The sequence below is a fragment of the Nannobrachium achirus genome (genome assembly GCF_963921795.1).
Source record: "Nannobrachium achirus genome assembly, chromosome: 20".
NCBI lineage: Eukaryota > Metazoa > Chordata > Actinopteri > Myctophiformes > Myctophidae > Nannobrachium > Nannobrachium achirus.
Genome location: NC_137827.1, coordinates 37319641 through 37340117, shown reverse-complemented (window position 1 = coordinate 37340117; position 20477 = coordinate 37319641). Strand labels below are relative to the sequence as shown.

Below are 20477 nucleotides of genomic sequence, written 5' to 3'. Positions count from 1 at the left end.
TCCGAAATTCACTCCGATATACGGCCCGAAAAACGCAGCAGTGTGCAGGGACCTTTATTTTGAAGTCCGTGACCGGAAGTGTAGTTTTTGTCAGCGACTGACTTGACGCTGGTGAAGTTTGCCAGAGTGGAGGAGTAGCAGCCATTCAGCAGCAGCGGTGGCTTGAAGCAGCGATTGGACTGGGAGCGTTTCCTCAACGCTTTCTGTGGAATTTGAATTATTTTCATACGTTCCGTGGGAGAATTGGTGACACCATTAACAGAACATATTCTGGGTCGGCTCGCTGATCACAGGTAAGGGTGTACAGGTTGTTTAATTAGCCACCTCGGTGATGCCTCTGTAGCTAGCTAAGCTAAGTAACATTAGCTGTGTGTGACGTACGTGTGTGTGTGTGCTGTGTGTTTACCGAACACGAATGAAAACCAGCGGTACGTGGCTAATGCTAATAATACAGCTACTGTAATGCAGTCGTCCTCAAACCTTTTCGTGTTAAGGACCCCCAAGTTGACACTTATTAGCCCGTGGACCCTCCCATTTGAAAAGATATGCCAGGGACCCCCATGAGAGAAAATGTTTTTACAGCTCTAGCAGTGATTCCCAACCATGTTAATTTCAAGGATCCCCAGTTTGACATGCTTTGGGCTGCGGACCACCGTTTAATGGCATTTCTATCTCTGAGACCTTAGTTTATATTGTAAAATTGATGTTAATTTAACTCGGGAGACTGTATTGGTTCCATTTGTTGTACACTCTCTGAGTTACATACCCTACCCATAAGGGTCCATTTGGTTCCTAACTATCATTTAGCTGGGGACCCCCTGGAACTCCCTCAAGGACCCCTGTAATGCTCTGCAGCTACTGTAAATGTAATGCTAGGCACTGCGTGCGTTCTGATTGCCAGTTACTGGATTCAGTGCGATAATAAATACCACGTCTGGGAATGAGACAGCATAGCAGCGCAGCAAAGCTTCCTAAAATGGAAATTGTTTACCATCCTTCGCAGGTGTTGCCAGGTCTGTCCTCTGATCAGTCTCACTCACAGTGGCCATCACTTTAAATACTGTACTTTAATGTTAGCACCACCATGGCGTTATTACTACTCTTTACCTGGTAGGGAAGCGATGCGGTCGAAACAAAATGTCAGGCTGGGACTGGGCACATTTGTCAGCTACCTGACATGTTGAGATTAGGTTGATCGTATAAATATCCTGAAAGATAAGTTATCTAGATGCGACGATTGTAACCTGCTGTATTCACCTGCCAAGAAGATTCGGGTTGAGAGATGCGACTAGTTTGTTTACAGAATGGCTAACTTCTACTTCCCTGTGCAAACTCATGCATGTTGACAAATCACTAATTTGGGATCTGATCACTCATGATTTCTATTCTACGTTATTATGCTGTGCCCACAGTCCACAGTGCTCTCAGATTGTCTAGGGGTTAAACAATTGTTTAAGTTCTAGCCTGATGGCTGTGGTTAGATTGAGGGAGAGGTTCCTTTATTGAGCTAGATAAACTGTAACATGAGTTGGACTAACTTCTACATACAGACTTTTGGTTGTTGGCTAATATATTGTACAATAACTATGAGCAGAGCACCACAGCACAAATAAACCATTTCAGCTGAAGCACTCAGTTCTGGTTAATATCTGTAGCTACGATGAATGACTACACCTATATTTGTCTGTTTTGTTGACTGTTTTTGGAATGGTCTTATTTTCAAGCTTACACAAAGCTTGAAAATCAGATCATTTCAAAAATGTTTTGTGATTTGTTTTACGTTTTGTGATTTGAGAATTCCGTCCACAATCTGGGTTTCAAACATGTCCTCCATGTTGGGTAGAATTGTGTCAGAACAATTCTCAAGCTCAGAATGTGTGAGCAAGTTGTGATTGACTGTGTGCCACCAAAAACCCAATGTACCAGTCTGTCAAGTGGTTGTTTCAGAGAGAGGAGGAGAGCAAGCAATGGCCTCTGACTGGGCCTTTTGTAATTCATGTACCAAGTGAAATTATCTTTTTTACTCTTCAGTGTCAATCTCACTGTACTTTCAAAGGACAGGCCGTCTTGCCTCTTGGCAGCCATCGGTCCGTCCATGTGACTTGCTGATCAGGGACCCAAGACAGGCTAGATAAGTGACCTGTGCAATGACAGGGCATTCACAGTGCTGCACTGTCTGCATTCTTATGCATGGCTTTGCCCTATAAAGGCGAGTTCAGTTCACACTAACGCAGTGGCTACTTCAATTGTTACTATTACTAAATGTCATGCATGCTGTTAAATGGCACACTCCACTTCTGTACTAACAATACCTTTGGCAGGGTCAGACTCAGACATAACTTTTAAAGTAGTTTCTCTGAGTACCCGCACAGCACAGTTCCTGCATGTGTAGGGCAGCATGGGCCTTCTGTGACACCAAGATAGCCCAGTTTCTTCACAGCAGAGGACAAGTGACTCTTATTGTTGGCTCAGCTTCCAGTCTATTGTTTACCGACTAGACCTGTGAGGTGATATGTGGAGACGAGAGATTATATTTGTGTGTGTGTGTGTGTGTGTGTGTGTGTGTGTGTGTGTGTGTGTGTGTGTGTGTGTGTGTGTGTGTGTGTGTGTGTGTGTGTGTGTGTGTGTGTGTGTGTGAGAGAGAGAGTGTGTGAGTGAGGGAGACGGAGTGAGTGTCAAAACAAGTTGTCCATGCCAGGCTCCCGACTGCTAACCTTGTGCTGTTTATTTGTCAAGTTAAGCCTTATTTGTATGCTTAGCTGCATGCCAGTGTTGTCTGTGAAAATAGCAGATCTAAAAAGCTCACATCGTTGATTTCGTTTTACGCTGTGAGCTTGTTGATCTGCGAATTTCTAAGATGTCTTGACATTGACCCTTGACTGCACTGGCTGATGCTAGCATCTTTTCAGGTGAATGTCAAAATGTGTGTAATAAATCATCTCAATAAAATCTCAGCCATGGACATATGGCAGTTAGGATCGTTGGAAGCAGGTGTAGTCCTACCATCTGCAACTTGGTACATTTGCTCCCAGGACTACGTTCTGATTTCCGAACTCCGTGAGATCACATCCAACCAAAACTGTCAGGGTGGATTCATGTTTAAGAGGGGTTTAATAGAATATTAGGATCTCAAATGTGCTGCTGCCCATTTCAACGCAAGAAGCCTAAAATAGGTTCTGGGGAAACTGCAGCAGTGGTTTGAAAATCTGTTTTGCTAAGCATGTTAGTGATCTTTGTTCTTTTACTGTACTACACAAACAAGAAGTCATCACGCAGTACAATCCTCAGTTTTAATTTAACTCGGAGAGTGAACAAATGGAAAAATTGACCTGTAAATGTCAAATTTAACGCTCAGGATTTTACAGTGCAGTCATCTCAACTAATTCGCATAGACCTGTACATTATCAATTTATCATTGTGACTTGGACAACCACCCAAATGCACAAAACAATCTAGATGAAGGACTTTTACTCCATTATGTGTTGCCGCAGGAAGCCTTTTCGTTAGAGGTACTTAATTGGTAAAAATTCAGCTGCATCAGCACTGTTTTTTATTTTTTCCCTTTTTTTAACAAAGTGTATATTTATTTTCATTTGTATATGAGCGCGTTTTGCTTGGGGTTACTACTGCAGCTTTGAACACTCTTGTTCATTGACGATCCCCCGGCCGGGACAATATCTCACTCAGTTCTTAATGAGGTCCAGTGGGGCTTGTTGAGAGCCTCTTTTTGTTGCCCTGTCTGTTTTGGCAGTAGAAGAGGATTAGCTCTGGGATGGGTGGGGAGACCGGGGCACTATATGCAAGGAATCGTCTTTCATTTTTCCACACCCTCCACACCCCATTTCTCCGCATCTTTGTATATCTCAACATACCTCCGTCTGCGTCTTGATCTTTCTTTGTGTAATTCGTCTTCTGTGTGTTTGTCATGGTTCACCTGGAAAGCTATCTCTGTCATTTACTATGTATCTCTCTTTCTGTCTCTCTCCTCCCTGTGGACAGTATTGGGCTCAGAAGCTCCTTTGTCTCACTGCGGCTGGCCCTGGGGCCCCCTATATACAGCGATACCTGAGCCCTCGGCAGTGGAGCAGCTCATGCTTTATTCACAGCATGCTGATCTCTGCTTTAATTACGAGTGACCCAGGACGGGAGTGACTCGATGCTGTATTGTGGAGAGGGCCACAGTTTGCTGCCATATGCTGTGACTGGTTGTGCTACCGTTTGGCTGTGGCTGGTATGTTTGTGTGTAGTCGGTGTATTGGTACCAGACCCATATATTTAGATAGAAATCCAAACTTGTGCGTCACAGTTGTTATGTTTTGGTCTACCTTTCATAACTATTTTTAAAAGTGATTATAGTAAATTGCTTTATCTTTTTGTTGGTGTAACTTTTTAATTGAAAGGAATTTGTCTCTCTGATTCTGAACAAAAAGTTAGTATCCTGATGTGTAAACCTCCATACACTCGGCCCTGGGTTTGTGGCCCTTATCGTCTCTCCCTCTCTCTTTTGCTTCTCTGTGTCAGGAGAACATCATCCTCTGTGGTTTCTGTAATAACTCCCTGTCCACCATCTGACTGACGTATGTGTGTATATCTCTTTACCTTCTCTATCTCTAGCTCTTTAATGACTCCCTTGCTCACTGCATGGGTCGTTGCAGAGTGACGTCAGTCCCTCACCCTTCACAAACCACATCTACCTGGCTCAGCAGACCATGAGCCTGGTGGCTGTGCTGTAGCGCTGCCTAATCTTCAGTGTAGTGTAGTCCTGCTCCTCTCTGCATCCTGCTGTCGTCACTGTGGACGCGCATTGATGTTGCCGTGGCACCCGTTCCCTGGTAACGGTAGTGGTTGCTGGGCGATTCTGCCACGAGAACACTTTGACCCAGTGGTGCACAGAATGAAATGCCCAGAGAGATGATTTTCCCTCATCCACTCCACAAGGCATCTCTCCCTAGGTGAGTGTGGACAGCAATGCAGTGGCAATAGGATACCGAAGTTCAAAAACCCAAGGCGAAGCTAAATCAATAAGATCGAAGTAACCTTTGGAGGAGATATTGAATTTAGATCAAGTATGACTACTTATAGAATATTAGAATCTCTTCAAGACACTTTGTGGAATTGTTGTGGAAAACGTTCTCTGAAAGAGTGCAAATAAATGTCTGTGAAAAAGCTAGGGAGTTTTGACAGCAACCTCAGGAATCAACCTCAGCATCAACTAGGGGTGGCTCGGTATCAACATTTTGTTATCGCGGTTACCGTCCTCCCATTTACCGCCGGTATTGCGGTAATTACCGCACCCCCGTATCTATTAATTAAGGTTCGGCGATAAGACAAAATATTCCTATCATCTGCCCAAAATTCGTCTCTCCACGGTCCTATAAGCCTGACTGCTCGAGTTCCCCGTACAGCACAGTGGGTCTGGCTTTTGAAAGTAGCAGATCTACAAGCTCACAACGCGTCGCGTTCGCAACGCGTTCTGAGCTTGTAGATCTTTGCAGTGTCGGGTTACTATAGTAACGTAGGCTACAGAGGCGTCAATTGGGTATGGCAAGCTATATGGCACCTGCCATACCTAGGCTACAGGGGGAAATAATAAAATGTACTTTCATCGTGCCTGTTGCTAAGGTATGGCAACATGACTGGTGTCTGTCATGTTGCCATACCTTAGCTTTTTCTGAACTGACGCCACTGGTAGGCTACTGGGGCTTCAGACACTGCACGCTATTTGTGAACAAACCAGATGAGACGGGTATAGTGATTGTGTACGGTCTGTGATTATGCAAACTTACGTCTCAAATCGCATTGATTGAGTGGTGATATAAACATAGTAAACAGGTTTTAGTTACCAGACTTGACAGAAAAGGTTGTAGTCGAACAACGACGGGCACACGCGCTATACTGTAAAAGTACTCACTAGCGCTGGTTTCATTTTCGGTTTTAGTCCTCGCGCTCCGCGCGTATGAATAAAAAAAGAAACGGCCACGAGGTATGTATAAACATACTTGTGTGAGTTGTGTCGTGTGGATTATGGAGAAAGTTTAACGCTTCTGAGGCTACGAGGCTACTGCACTGCTCCAGTGTCTACTGTGTCTCACTCTCTGTCGGAGACTGTGACGGGCGGGGCCAAGCTTCCAATTGTTCCAAACCTGTGGTGCGCGGCCCAGAGCAGAGCGGCATGAAGCGCATGCGGTCCTCGCTTCTCCCCCGTTTTAAAACTCGCTCGTTCTCAATAAAAATAGCCTATTTTTTGTCTTTTTTGACCGCGGTAAGGACCCTGACACCGCGGTAGGCCGCGGTATATCGCGATACGGCGGTACGGCGGTTACCGAACCCAGCCCTAGCATCAACTTACACTGTGCCTGGTTTTGCTTTTTTTGATTTTGTCATCCAAGCTGGTGGGTGCTCGCAGCCGATCCAAGGCATTCAAGACGCAGAAGTATTTTGAGGCACAATCGCTTGCTCGATCCAAACATGCACGGCCGTCATAACTGTCGAGTCCATGTGGTTCCATATATTTGCAGGGACGCGTGCGTCAAGTTTGTGGCAGTTAACATTGTTTATTTTTGTTTTGTCTGCATGCGAGTCCCATAACTACCCCACTTTGGGATCGCTTGTGGAATGCTGTTGTTGCTCGTGGATCTCGCGACACAGACGACGCAGGCAGCAGAGTTGCAAACAAACACACGCAGAGTCATAACATGTCACCATGGCGACGGCTCCTAGCCAATTAACGGCGATCCTATAGGCTAGGAGGCTATAATGGGCATATAACGTGTCACCATGGCGACTGCTCCTAGCGAATGAACGGCAAGTCCTGTACCGTCTGTCTAGTGCCTATGAGTGAGAGCCGGTGTAATTGGGCATGACATGGGAATGAAAGTGGGGGTTGGCCGTAGTGAGAATGTATGTATAGTATAGATAGATATAGTCGGGGAGCCACATGCCCAAAAGCTCAAAGAATAGGGTTTTACCTTTGACGTCATGACATACTTTTTATTTTTGTTTTTTCTATTCATTTGGTCATTAAGATACACAGAATGAGAGGCCTGCTCTGCCGGAAACATTGCGAAAAAAGGTTATGGCCATTGGTGGCTGTCCCATCGACTTCACTATACAGGAAAAGAATACAAAAAATAAATCTGCTTTAAGTAGCATGTGAGGGGTCACACTAGGGGTTCTTCATGATTCTGAATCCATTGCAAGCATTTGTTTTGCATGACAAACATTCCTTGGGCTAGATTTCGGCCTCTCAAAACTATGATTTTTGATGACTCACCGTTTTGTGCGGCTGGAATATAGCCTAAGGAATGTTTTTCATGCAAAACAAATGCTTGCAATGGATTCAGAATCATGAAGAACCCCTAGTTTGACCCCTCACATGCTACTTAAAGCAGATTTATTTTTGTATTCTTTTCATGTATAGTGACGTCGATGGGACTTTTTTTTTCTCGCAATGTTTCCGGCAGAGCAGGCCTCTCGTTCTGTGTACCTTATTGACCTAATTAATAGAAAAAACAAAAATAAAAAAATCGTTATGACATCACAGGTCCTCAAATTTTGAGCCTGTGGCTCCCCGGCTAATAGATAGATGGAATAGTTAGCTGCAATGGCATTTTGTGACCATATCAGGACAGATTTCCTAGTGAAACGGGATGGGGTTTTCTCAGCCAATCACAGTGATTGGGGCAGTGGTGGCGGGTTGTTCACTGACTGAATCAGACAGTGAAACGCCTTCAGCCATGTGTCCCATCTCGTCGGGCTATGCTATGGGATTCAAAAATGTCAACTCCACAACTGTTGTCATGCACTGGAACAAGGCAGTTGGATAAAGTTTGTTACTCCAAGCTGGGTTTGCAGTACATTACAGCTTGTTTGTATACAAACGTTTGGCTGCATGTATCTATAACTTTATTAATTATTTCAACAATTACAGTATCAAAGTGTGGCTAGAGAAGATCATCATTACATAAATTCAGTAAGGCTAGTTGTAGCATATCAGAAGACAAAACGAGTTGATTGCCATGAACTGTTGACGTAAACCTCAGATCCCAGGCTTGCTTTCTCAGAAAGAAAGCCTCTGGAATCTTTTATTAGAATGGGGCTCGGCCATTGACAGTATGGGCAGAGCTTTGGCAGTGCCATTCCATAGAAGAGGACAGGCTCACCCAGATGCACATATCAACTGCTCAGTGAAATAAACTGCCAGTTACACCAACAAATGCTGTTGTGTTCATGTGTCTCACTCTCAGGGTTGGATGGATGATGTTTTTAAATGATGCTATTTTGTGCAGAGTGCACATACCTCAGGCTATGTTTATATCAATGTATCTTCTATTATTGCTGATCGATATACACTTCACTAAGTTGTTTCGATCTGATTCGATCTGAAAAACACAGACGGACTGTGGTCCTAATGCTCTACTTCACCAGTCACCACTCAATCACAGTTTAGTCACATCTGAGTGAGTATGCTGCTCACTCATTCTATCCACTGTTCTGAGTTTGACCAGACCTGTTTTCAGAGTGGAGTGAGATTGGAGGGCTGTAGTCATTAGAACTGAGAAATGAATGATCAATCCTCAAGTATTTTTTGTCTAACGACTTAACTTATATATCCCTCAGTTAAAGTAATTCATGGTGTTCTGTTGGCATCATCCAGTGTGTACTTAGAAATTGTAGTGGCAGGAATCAAATTAAAATGGTCTGTAGTGTACATCCCACTCGCTCATAATCGCATGATAAACAATTACAGCCCGTCAAGTTTTAACGTGTTTGTGTGTTTTATCGTGCAGACCTTGTAAACAAGCTCTCTCATCATCCATATAGACACACACACTCACCATGTATTCCCTTATCCCCTTGGTCATGAGATGGCACCGTTTCTGCTGACTCACACAGTGCTCCTGGGAAGCTCCTTCTGGTTCGGACTTGGCCCCCGGGCCAGCACTCGGCTGTTGTATAACAAGATGATGGCTGTCTGTTCCAAACTACCTTGGCTACTGATGGGTAACTGGCTGCACGAGTAGGCACGCAAGACCCAATGCTTGGTTTTACTGGGCTGTTGCCTCTGGGCACAGCAACCGATCAGTGATCAAATCACTGTTTATGTTTTTTCTTTATTGTAGTAGTGTATGATGGATCGATGGACTGTTTGGCTGTTGGTATGATACTTTTGAGTTGATGCCAAGTTGGCGTTTATTGCTGGTCAAATGGTCACAGTGACCAGACTGTGTTGTGTGTGTTGTAGTGAGAGAGAGAGAGAGAGAGAGAGAGGGAGACGGAGGGAGAGAGAGAGTTGGATGCATCATTCATCTTCAAGTGCGCAGGCATCCAACACACACACACACACACACACACACAATCTTCTCTCACACAGACCGCACTGTGCTTCGTCAGCCCACCCCAGATAAGCTGAAGTAAGGTAGGAGGAATGTAAGACCTTTTTCCTGGGGAGGAGGCGAGGGAGTGGTTGGGAGGGAGGGAGGGGAGCGTCTGTGTGTTGTTTCCCGTGTGTTGCGTCAGTCTGCAGCTTCCTGAGCTGCAGTTTTTAATCTCAAGAGCTACCGGGGTAGAGGTGTGCGTTCACATGTATAGATAAATGTGTGTGTAGTGTGTACGTGTGAGGGCCTTTGCGCATGTGTTGTTAGAAAGAACCGTGAGAAAGCCTTTATAGATATGGAAGGCATGTATGTATACAGACACAGATACACACACACAGACTCACACTCACACACATGCGTGCATCACATATCGCATCACTTGGGCTGCATTGTCTACAATGGTTTGTCAAAATTTTACTTTCTCATAAATAAATGGTGTATTTAGTGGTAGATCTGTAAATGAGCTGTATTGACGTCTTTCATTGAACTAAGAAGAAGTCTGTAGTCAAAAGCATACAGGCAATATAAGACTCAAATATTGCAGTATATCTAGCTGCAATGTCGAGCTGCAATATCTAGTATATCTAGCAAAATGTACAACGAAAATGTTTGAGTACCGTACTTACATGTGCTTCATGAAAGAGACGAGGGAAAAATAAAGAGTGAGAGAGACCTGAAGACATGCACAGGATGTTCACACAGACACACTCCCCACTGCATCACACCACCACAGTCATCCACCAAACGCTGTAGCAGAGCGATGGGGAGAGAGAGATCGCAGGCCTGTGTGAGAGAGAGCCTCTGTGCTGAGTCGACAGCAAAGGGAACAATGGCTCTGCTGTGCTGCCCTGCTCCATTTTGGCCGCCTTTCACACGGCGTTCAGAGAAAAAGGGGGCTACCGTCTGCTTTTGGCTCGACTGAGTGCCGTTGACCAGGCTTCTGCCTTGCTGGTCACTGACCCGTTTTGCCCACCCTGTCTGCAACCCATCAGGCCCCAGAGGGTCCCCGATTATCCCTGCAGTAATTGGTGCCTCGGCGCTGGCTGATCAAAGGAGCCCAGCTGATTGTGCAGGCCTGGTAATTTTCCATTCTTCTCTGCTGGCCGTTGTCCTCAGCAGTCCCTGTCTCACTGCCTCCTGCTCCTGGGCCCTGTCTCAGGCTGGCAACAACCTGGCTACTAACCTGTATGACTAGCTGTCTGACTGCCTGGTTCCTGTCTGCCTGGCCAAGAAACAACCTGGCTGCCAGTGCTTTTTGTTTTTGGACTCCCTGGATCTCTTCCTCTGTCAGCCGTGAAGAGCTTACATATTTGTCTCGTCTTTCTCGGGGGGTCAAGGCTTCACTGAGTACCTCGATCCTAATTACTTGACTGAACCCTAATCTCTGAATAGACGGGGGACAGACAACCTGTCTTGCCTCGTCCACCTGAAGCCTGTGTCTAGCTGTTGTTGTCGGGTTGTTTGTTGTCTTGGTGAATGTACATTTGGGGAAATTACTTACTCTAACTCGTGTTAAAATCCTTAACTCAATGTATACGCTGATCTCATCTTCATTCTTCACTGACAGTAGTGTACCCGGAAAAAACACAGGGTCCATAGTTCTTCACCTCATTCACTACCTCTTCCTTATCAGCACTCCAGAGTTCATAGAGACATATATTGGAAGAGTTGGGCTATTATTACTTGGTTTGAAAAGTAAAAATTGGGAATGGGGAAAACCTGCACCTCGAAATCTCAAAATGCTGCCGAATTATTTCACAGAGGTCAGCAAAAATGTGCTGAACTCTGTGACATGTCACATTTTGCACAACTTAATATTTAGATTAGGTTTCGCCAATGCCAACCTGCTGGTTCTCAGCAAAGATGCACAACTATCTCTCACAGTCAGTTCCTATGCCAGATTTGTGCTTCAAATGAGCTAAAAGTAAGTGTTGCAAGTGGCATGCCCAGTCGCTACTTAACAATGCTGGGACACTGCTTTCATCCAACCGTAAACCATAACCACTTAAACCATCTAGACCCCCAGAATATGGATACTAGGGTCAAGTGGTTAATGCTTAATGGGGGGTCATCAAGTCATTGATTCTCGGCTCCCTTACAACATGACAGGCTTTCGGGGTAAACTGTCTATTTACCGTGCTGTGTATGTTATTGCTGGGGTGCGGCTGGCAGGCCTAGAGGCTGCACTGTGCGATGTTGTCAAGTGATTTTAAAGATGTTGAGGTAACACAAACAAGCGCTCGTCTTCCCCATCCCCAACCCTCCTGGGGAAAACGCGTATGTCTTTGTGGGAACTGGGAACTTGGAATTCAAGTTCTGCACAAAAAGAAAACCCACTTTATTACGCCTTACCAAACACCCTGCACCAGTGGTTCAATAGAATATGTACCATTACAACACTAGTGTAGTGTGTTCACAAAACTTTGTGAGTGGGTAATTAAAGGCAAATAATGGAAAAGCTACAACATTCAAGTATGTACTGAAAATCACTTTACTGTAATGCAGCTTTTAGACCCAGGAAAAGACGACACTTATGCCATATTACGATATTAGGCTATCCAAATTTCCTGATGATAATATCAACAGTAATCACATTTCACAATATCTATATAAGATTTATAAAGAGCCAGAGCTCTTGCCAAAATGATCCAACCAAAAAGACACCACAACAAATGGGGGCTTTTTGTGTGGAGTTTGCAATACATGTTCTCCCCCGTGTTGATACCCTCACAACAAAAAACATGCAGTAACCCATGTCCCTATACTAGCTCCCCCTGGCCAGCCGGGATGCCTGACGGAGGGGAAAGGAACTGGTTGGAATAATGAGTTCCTTCCACACGCTACGTCCAACTGGGGAACCCCCCCCCCCCCCCATGAGGTCACTCCGTTGCTTTTCCCAGGTTGGCAGAGGGAGTGTACCGCCCAGGACTGCATTAGACAAGTATAAAAAGACAGAGGAGGTCAGAGCTGAGGTACAGTTACTAGAGTACCTGGAAGACATTCCTCTAATGAGTGAGTGAGCTAGTAGCACGGGCTCCTTGTCGCATGCAGGATGCCGGATTGACCGGTTTGGTTGGCTCACTTGGCTGAGAGGCATGATGTCAATAAGAGCCCTGCTTGTCTCATATGGAGTCGTGTTACCATCTGACTCGAGCACTCTCTTCACAGGTGGGAGTGACCCGAGAGTATCTGTCTAGAAGGTCAGGGTTATGTGGGCTTATTTGTAGACACACTATTGACTAGGGTTCACTCACCCTGATACTTGTAATTTGCTGTGGATAAGAGCATCTGCGAAATGCCCTAAATATAATATTATCTATTCTATCTTCAAACTAGAAATACTGTTCCTACGAAGAAGTGTGTGCTCGCTGCTCCCTCATGGCTAAAGGCCCTGCCTTTGTACTGTCGGACACTGTTTTTGAGGGGAATAACCTGAGTGTATAAAGATTCAAGAGAATATACTGGCCTGGAAGAACATATGCTTTCAGCGTAGTGGACTATAAACTAATTTATTTCTGAGCGTAAAAAAAAATACAAAATGGATGGACTGTACTGTAATGTTCATTTGGTTCCATTTGTATATTCTCAAGTTTTATGGAAAAATTACTTCTGAGGAATCGAAGATTTTACTGTGTGGGAACAGAAGCAGTTTGCTTGGGTAGTTAGTTTTTACAACAGTAATTGTGTTTTAAAATTCCCTTACCGTATGCAGTGAATCTTCAGTGGGCCCGACAGAAGATCCAGAGAAGTTAAATGTGTGTAATCGCCATTTTTTAATATATGTTTTTTGGGCTTTTCTGCCTTTATTGGATAGTACAGTATAGAATTACAGGAAACGGGGAGATGGAGGCCGTCGGATTCAGGAATTAACCACTAGGCCATCGGCACCCTTTTTCTTTTGACACCTGTTGGAGTGGGTGGGATTTTCCAATATGTTTTCTATAAACCTTTTATGTGAGTTGATTGGTGCAGCTGCTGGTTGCATAGTTTGACAGCAGGAGTGTGTGTGCTACAACTGTTTATATAAAACTGGTAGGATTGTATGCGACTGTCAGCAGTGTCTTTCTGATAATGTATTTTGTGTGTGTGTGTGTGTGTGTGTGTGTGTGTGTGTGTGTGTGTGTGTGTGTGTGTGTGTGTGTGTGTGTGTGTGTGTGTGTGTGTGTGTGTGTGTGTGTGTGTGTGTGTGTGTGTGTGTGTGTGTGTGTGTGTGTGTGTGTGTGTGTGTGTGTGTGTGCGCGCCATGTTTCTTGGCCAGGTCAGAGGTTGTGTCTGTTTGCTCAGCAGGAAGTTCCTGTTCTGCTTCATCCTCTCATCACACCCTGCTGCTCCACAAACACTGCTACACACACACACGCAAGCAGCATACACACACACATGCAGTGTGCTGTTCACACTTGCACTTGCCTGCTGTCTTACAAATATTGCACACACAAACCATTGTTGACAGCCAAGTAGCTACTAGCCTAAATATACACTTATCACTGAGGTGTGTGTGTGTGTGTCCGTGTGTGTGTGTGTGTGTGTGTGTGTCCGTGTGTGTGTCCGTCTCTTACATCCATTCCATTACCCCCCCCCCCCCCTTATGTATGTACTGTCTATAACCAACGTAACTCAGGTTGACCTGACCATAACTCTAACACACACATTACATCCCGAGAGGCTTATCTCTCGACATTAAGAGACTGAGGACAATCTCCTATAGCTTTCGTTGCAAAAATTGGAAACATCCGAGTTGTAAAAAGCAATGCAGAACCAATCCAAAGTTTTTAGGACATTATTTCATGTTGAGGAAGTGATTGGTTTCCAAAGCTTCCACATACATGTACAACTTCCACATACAGCCTCAGAGTGTCGTTGGTCTGAAAAGCAACGTTATTGACAGGAGAGTGACCCAGCACAGCAACCATCGATCCCTCTGAGTGTTTTTCCACATAATCTCTGCTCCCTCTCTCTCTCTCTCGTTCACTTTCACCCTCACCTTTCCCTCCCTCCTTCAATCTCTCCATCTCTGCCTTGCCCTTTATGTCTCTTTCTGTTAAGGTTGTTGCAGAGAGCAATTCTGCATTTGCCTTGCTGTCTCTTTCATTTCTATGCCTCCCTCTCGTCTCTATCCTTCCACCCTCTCTTTCACACACCCCTGGTTTCTATCACTTTTGCCCTTTGGGTCTTGCGTGCCAGTGTGTACATGTTTTATTGTGCATCTTTATATGATATGCTTCTGTTCATGCCGGGGGGCGTGTGTGTGTGTGTGTGTGTGTGTGTGTGTGTGTGTGTGTGTGTGTGTGTGTGTGTGTGTGTGTGTGTGTGTGTGTGTGTGTGTGTGTGTGTGTGTGTGTGTGTGTGTGTGTGTGTGTGTGTGTGTGTGTGTGTGTGTGTGTGTGTGTGTGTGTGTGTGTGATGCCACTGTTTGACATTTGTGTCACAGCATGTTGTGTCAAAGTGTGTGTGTGTGTGTCAGAATACAGCACTGTGGTGTCTAAGGGTCCTGCAAGTAGAATCCGCTCAGACAAGCCTCCCTGCAGCCATCTGTACACGTCGTGATGAGAGCAGTAGATAGTGACAGGCCTTCAATGCTCAGTGGCTTTGCTCAGTGCTGAGCATTCATCATTGCAACATTAAAAACGCAATACTATGCCCAAATATACTGTATCGCTCTCTTGCACAAACTCACAATCACTTTATTGACAGTGAAATAGCTATGCATTACTTTGTCTCTGCAACACTGGCATTTGAATAGAGTGAAGAAGTAGGCTATTGAAGCCTGCACGCCACCCTGACATTCAACTCCCAGCAATAGAGGCCTCTGGGACTCTGGGGGAAAATGCAGGTAAAATAATTAGGGTGACCAGACGTCCCGGTTTGGCCGGGACTGTCCGTTTTCAAGCTACGTGTCCCGGTATCCCGACAAATATCACTAATATGTGCCGGTTTTCAACATTCACTACAAAATTGTCCCGGTTTTCGGCAGAATTAAAATAATAGTAGCTGCAACTCTGCGGTGCGTATGTGTGCATGCACGAACGTTAGATTGGCTTTTTTTCAGCAGAGATTTTGTGTTGACACTTTCCCAGCCTGGCCAGAATGGCTTGTCTGTGGACTAGCCGGAAATTTCTCTTATTGTATTATGATCTGAGAAATAATATTATGATTATGAGCATCAGCGCGCCCCCCGTCCTTCTTGGATGGCACCGTTCCTTTTTTTAATTTTTTTTATCCCCCGTCTCAATCTGCATTGGCATATAGTGGGGATTTTGCCGGAGGCATCTTCCCCCCCGTGTGCTTCGCGTGCACGATCCGTACACATCGAGGTAAGCGAATGAATCCACTCCGTATGCAGGGTTAATTTAAGTACAGAAGAAGTACGGTTTAATCCAGTTTTAATATTAAGTGGCTCCCCGTGGCTGAGAGAGTAAAGGGAAATGGAGCCAGTCAAGTGGTAAAATGTTCTTATTTCTTCAATAGCACATGAGGTACAATTAGGCTACATATAATGAATTACTATTTATTTATTTATTTATTTAAGTTGATCTGAAATGGAGAGTGATTTACTTTGTGTACTGCCACATGGTATGATTTGTGATGCACGCACGCACGCATGCGCACACACACGCTCACACACACGCTCACACACATGCTCTCACACACACACACACACACACACACACACACACACACACACACACACACACACACACACACACACACACAGAGGGTGGGGGTTGTGTGTATTGACTTAGCCTGTGCTGTGCTGCCAGGCTGGTGCCAGTGCAGCCAGGCAATGCCTATAATATAATATGCGTCCCTAGAATAGTCTGGCCTCAAGAGCCAAGGGTATGACGTAAAGAACATATGTAAACGTGGAAAAAATGTAGAATCTGCTTTTCCTAACCACTGATGTATAGTCCCGAGACCGTCTGCCAAACCCTTGCCATTGTGGCCAGTCAAGTACCCATAATAATGGCTACTTGGAAGAGCCAAATCCATTTGGCAGCTGCAGGGCAGGCAGCTCCTCTGCGAGAGAACACATAAGGGGGAAGGATGAAAGGGCTGCAGGCAGGAAACCAACCTTTTCATCCACAGGCCACCGTGGTTGATGGATTTCAAATTTCTCTACCATGTTCCCTAGTTCAGAAGCCACTCCTTAATGTCCACTGTCCAGTCGATTATGCTCTCTGAGTAATACTTGGTAACCTCTCAAAGGGAGGTAGAAAAACCTGCTAAACATTTCCCTTAACATCTTCTGACTCCCCAGCCATGGCCAGCACTTGCACTGGTGCAGAGTTGCAGACTGCAGTCAAATAGATGCCCGAGTCCAGGAGCAAAGCTGTGGGTTAAAACCCAATTTATACACTGTAGTATGACTGTATCAACTTGCCAAAAAGAACAGATCTACAAGCTTTCAGCTTATATATCTGTGCTGTTTGGAAGGTGGCGACCCCCTTTTACGATGTCTTAATGGTGAGCTTTGTCAAATATTTAAAAAGGTTAGCGAGCCCACACACCAAAGCAGGTACAAAAACGTATTTATTTAGCTGACAACGTTTCGATCCTGCTGTGCATGTTCAGGTCATGTCAGCTCTGTCAAATGCACGCATGAGTTGTGATTCATCGGGCCTGGAGGAAGTCTCTGTCTCTTATTTGTCTATTGGTTTCTGCCTAACTTGTCCTGCACTTGAGTGAGTTGACTTTATTGTCAGTTCACTCTGAAATTAGTCAAACTCCTGATTAAGCCTTAAAGTAGACTGATGGACATTAAAGGACCTTTTTAGTCTGACCTTATTGTATGCTGGAACACCGTATCTCAGCGGGCACGTACCTTTTTGGCGAAGCCCGAACTGGCGAACAGGGGAAATGTCCCCTACCGTAGCGATCTGGCGAAAGAAAAAGGGAAAAAAAAACCTTCTGCATATTTTTCGTCTTTTTCGTTTAATCCTCCTGGACAGGGCGTTTATCGTGCGAACGATTGCATTCACCACGGCTTCGGCGCTCGGGGGCGAAGAGCAGGACCAAGGTCCGCTGGCCTTCGCGCCGCTTGCAGTGTCGTGGACAATCGAGCGGCTCCGCCTGGAGCTGCGGCGTCATTTACAATAACGCCACGGGCAACAGGCGAGACCAATGCGCAAGCACTCAATAACTACGAAAAATGCCTTAAAACAGAGCCATGTTTAAGACAATAAAACGATTCGCCAGATCGCTACGGTAGGGGACATTTCCCCTGTTCGCCGGTTCGGGCTTCGTCAGATCAGGACTTTCCCATCTCAGCAACCTATATTCTCTATGCAACACATGGCTACTGTTTAGTGTTAGAGGTCATATTTCTTGCCAACCTTAGAATGCTGTTATCATACATAGATGTATATAGCCTCTGAAGTGGTTGTCCAACTATCTTTGAACAAATGTTCAGTGAGTGGATGGACAACTACACTACTACACTTTGACTACCACAAAGATTTTTCCTACCGAAAATCAGGTTGTGTGCACGGCGGGTCCCGTTCATGACCGCTGAATGTATGATATGGGAAAAGAAGGCGGCAGCAGAATGAACACAACTTAATGGGAACCGGAAGTCCACAGATGTTGTAGTCCGCGAGGAATTATGGTGTGTGCATTCATCTGTCTGATGCTCTGAACCGTAGTGAAGGAGACATACTGGAAGGCTGCATTGAACTGAATAGACATTAGTTTGTGGTTGAAACCCCAGCTTTTAATTTGTTCATATGCTGTTAAACTTTTCATGCTCTTGCTCCTTGGATAAAACAAATTACTATATATCCCTAGCTTTGTTTTTTATCTCATGACAAATTCCCTTGAGTCACACAAATTCATAAAGCAACCACCAGACAGAACCGCTGATCTAAGCGCAGTGAGCCGAGGGGTTTGGTTAGCTGGCAATGCTGATGTTTCAGTCTTGCTTTTGTGTTGTTCTTTTTCTCTAATTGAAATTAGTGTAATAACACTCTAGTGCAGTGAGCTGTGACCCTGTGTAACAGCAGTCTAAGATTAGGTCTCCACATTAATTGTTTAATCACGTATGCACTGCAATTTTTGTTTCCATAGTTAATTGTAGAATTAAAGACTAATATGATGACATTATAGTAAAACATTCTATTCCCCTAATGCTTTAGATTTTTTAGCCATTGGGGGTGCTGAAGGCCTAGTGGTTAAGTACTTTGTTTTTCAGGTTCAATTTCCAAGCCCGACAGGCCATTTGCTGCGTGTCATTCCCCATCTCATGTTTCCTGTCAATCCACACTGTACTGTCCATATAAAGGTGGAAAAGCCCCAGAAATATCTAAAAAAAATAAAAAATAAAATTCTTTGCTATTGCCTGATGAGCTCAAATACGCGTTTTGGGGCTGGTTGTGAGCAGGTGTTAATAGATTATGTATTAACAGGGCCTGGTGAATATGTAACAGTGGTGTTGACTGTCCTCAGATCAGCGTATTGCCGCGAGAGAGAGAGAGTCGAGAGACAATATAGTATTTCCCCTCCCCCCTCTGTCACTCCCACCATGCTGTAATGGCACTGTGTTCACTTCCTCCCACAACAACACCAAAGTGTAATAAAATAACTATTATAGCAGTGGGGGGCTGGGAGTGTGTGTGCGTGCGCCCAGTGCATAAAACAACATCGCAAAATAGAGCGTGTGTGTGTTTGACTGACGGGAGTGAGAGGCAGAGGAAGAGTGTGTGTATCTGTGACGGAATGTATTTGTGTGTGTGTGTGTGTGTGTGTGTGTGTGTGTGTGTGTGTGTGTGTGTGTGTGTGTGTGTGTGTGTGTGTGTGTGTGTGTGTGTGTGTGTGTGTGTGTGTGTGTGTGTGTGTGTGTGTGTGTGTGTGTGTGTGTGTGTGTGTGCCCAGTTTGAGTGATGTCAAGGGAAATAAGGTAAACAGGGCTGGTTTCAATGAGTAGCTTTTTGCCTGCAAGGTTGCCACAATTTACTTTCCACTGCTGCTTTTCAACAGTCAATGACACCACGAAGTCAAGCCACAGATTCAGACTGTGACCCAACGCTTGTTTGTCTGTGTAACTGAGGGGGAAGAAAGTGTGTTAGTCTGACAGTAAGAGAATGAGCATGTTTTTTGCCCTGCCTAGCAGCCGGGCTCAAGCAATGGTGATGGCGGTTGATCCATCCACCACTTTGTTTGGTCCCAAACAATGTATTGCATCTTAAACTACTGTCTGGATTCACAGAACTTGCTGTGAATGTTCATGCAGGTGAACCATACTGATTTTGGTGACCCAATGACCTTTCATTTTGCTCAACACCTGGGCCAAAATGTTCATTTGCACACAAGATGTCTCCAAATCTAATAGGTGAATTGCAGCTCTCTACCATGGGTGGATATAAATCCATCAGTGCCAGAGTCGCAGACAACCAGGGTTTGGAGACCCATGTTGTAGATTTGTACTACATTTAAATGGTTGTTGATGGTCCCCTTGAGGAGAGTAATAGACAAAGTGCAGGGTACATATTGTCTTACAGTATGTAGGCCTTGGTACCTGCCTGTCTTATGCAGTGTTGCTAACTTGCTAGTTGCTACATGAGTGGGTACCTGTTCTATATCAGCGGTAGACTGTCGTAAGGAAGAGGGCAGAGATTGATAAAGCCAAGGCTCTAGTCTGCTACAGTCTCTCTCCCCCCCCCCCCCCCCCCCCCCACACACACACACACACAGTGTTGTTCAACAGAAAGGGTTCACAATCAGTTTTTTCTATGCTGGAAAAAATATTTGTCAGCTCTCAAGCTTTCATCTGACTGTGCTGTGCATTCCTTTTTTACACGTAATGGGCAGAGCTCTCCCCTTTGTGGGTTTTTTCCTTGTTTATGTAGACAGATGGTAGGAAAGCTGAGAGGCAGACGGTGTATGAGAGGCATAGCAATAAAGCCTCTTTACTGGAGCCGTTCCTAGGCCAGCCAGTCTACGTGTCTTGAAGGATCACACACCTGCAGATTTCTTGTGGCCGAGTACATACCAGCCCCCGTCCCCACCAGACCTGCAACCCTTAATTGCTCTACTCGTTAAATTGAAACTTTATCCACACTTTGGCAAGCCATCTTCCCCCGGCAACAAGTACCTTAAAACAATCACAGA

General features: G+C 45.0%; 1 protein-coding gene across 2 annotated transcripts in view; it reads left to right on the top strand.

The window, feature by feature from the left end:
* Window positions 1-142: 142 nt before the first annotated feature.
* The window catches only part of numb (NUMB endocytic adaptor protein), an 81487-nt gene continuing 61152 nt past the window's right edge, over window positions 143-20477 (top strand). For both annotated transcript variants that reach the window (XM_080751290.1, XM_080751289.1), the window contains exon 1: window positions 143-293. The gene's annotated coding sequence lies outside the window, so the exon portion shown is untranslated. The remainder of the gene's footprint in view (window positions 294-20477) is intronic.